We start from the raw sequence: 1,914 nt of genomic DNA, 5'->3' as shown, positions 1-1,914 counted from the left end.
ATTAGGTCATACTACAAAATAGGACACAAAATTTGAGAATCTAAAGGAAATGGACAATTCTCCTGATAGATTCCATCTACCAAAATTAAGTAAAGATCAGGTAGAAAATTGAATAGTACTATATCCCCCAAGCAAATAGAAGCAGTCATCAACAGTCTCCCTTCTAAAAACAGCACTGGGCCAGATGGATTCCGTACAGATTTCTACGAGACCTTCAAAGAAGTGCTAACTCCAATTCTCTCCAAGCGATTCCACAAAATAGAAACATAAGGAACATTACCAAACTCATTTTATGAAGCCACAGTCACCTTTATACTTAAACCACATAAAGAACCAACAAAAAAACTTCAGAGAACTTCAGACCTATCTCTCTTATGAACATTGATAATAAAATACTCAATGAAATACTTGCAAACCAAATCCAAGAACACATCAAAGCTATCATCCACCATGACCAACTTGGCTTCATCCCAGGCATGCAAGGGTGGTTCAACATAAAGAAATCCATCAGTGTAATCAAACATATAAACAAACTCAAAGAGAAAAACCACATGATCATCTCCTTAGGTGCCCAAAAAGTGTTTGACAAAATCCAACACCCATTCTTTTTTAAAGTCTTGGAGGGATCAGGGATACAAAGCACATACCTAAACATAGTAATGGCAATATATGGCAAACTTATAGGCAACATCGAACTCAATGGAGAGAAACTTAAATCACTTCCACTGAAATCAGGGACAAGACAAGGCTGCCCACTCTTTCTATATCTCTTCACCATAGTACTTGAAGTCCTAGCTAAAGCAATAAGACAACTAAGGGAGATCATGGGAACACAAATTGGAAAGAAAGAGGTCAAAGTGTCACTATTTGCAGATGATATGATAGTATACATAAGCGACCCCAAAAATTCAACCAAAGAACTCCTCCAGCTGATAAACACCTTCAGCAAAGTGGCAGGACACAAAATCAACTCAAAAAAAGTCAGAAGCCCTCCTGTATACCCAAGACAAAAGGGCCGAGAAAGAAATCAGGGAAGCATCACCCTTCACAGTAGCCACTAATAACATAAAGTATCTTGCTGTGACTCTAACCAAGCAAGTGGAAGACCTGTTTGAAAAAAACTTTAAGTCTCTGAAGAAAGAAATTGAAGAAGATATCAGAAAATGGAATGATCTCCCGTGCTCATGGATAGGTAGGAATAACATTGTGAAAATGGCCACCCTGCCAAAAGCAATCTTCAGGTTCAATGTAATTCCCATCAAAATACCAACACAGTTCTTTACAGACCTTGAAAGAAAACTTCTCAGCTTCATATGGAAAAACTGAAAGCCTAGAATCTCTGAAACAATCCTGTACAACAACAGATCATCTTGGAGGTATCTCCATCTCCGATCTCAAGCTGTACTACACAGCAATAGTGATAAAAACTGCATAGTACTGGTAGAGAAACAGAATAGTGGATCAATGGAATATAATAGAAGACCCAGAAATAAACCCACACATTTACAGATACTTGATTTTTGACAAAGAACCCAAAAACCATACAATGGAAAAAAGACAGCATCTTTAACAAGTGGTGCTGGTCCAACTGAATGTCTACATGCAAAAAAATGAATGACATCCATATTTATCACCCTGTACAAAACTAAAGTCCAAGTGGATCAAAGACCTCAATGTAAAACCAGACACACTAAATCAGTTAGAAGAAAAAGTGGGGAAGAGCCTAGATCTCATTGGCACAGGAGACAATTTCCTGAACAGAACACCAACAGCACAGGCTCTAAGAGCAACAATCAATAAATGGGACTTCATGGATCTGAAAACCTTCTGTAAAGCAAAAGACACTGTTGTCAGAACAAAATGACAGCCCACAGACTGGGAAAGGATCTTCACTAGCCCTATATCTGATAGAGG

The sequence above is a fragment of the Meriones unguiculatus genome, chromosome 9, assembly GCF_030254825.1.
Source record: "Meriones unguiculatus strain TT.TT164.6M chromosome 9, Bangor_MerUng_6.1, whole genome shotgun sequence".
Lineage (NCBI taxonomy): Eukaryota > Metazoa > Chordata > Mammalia > Rodentia > Muridae > Meriones > Meriones unguiculatus.
The sequence above is the reverse complement of the archived record's forward strand: the minus strand, read 5'-3'. Positions refer to the sequence as shown.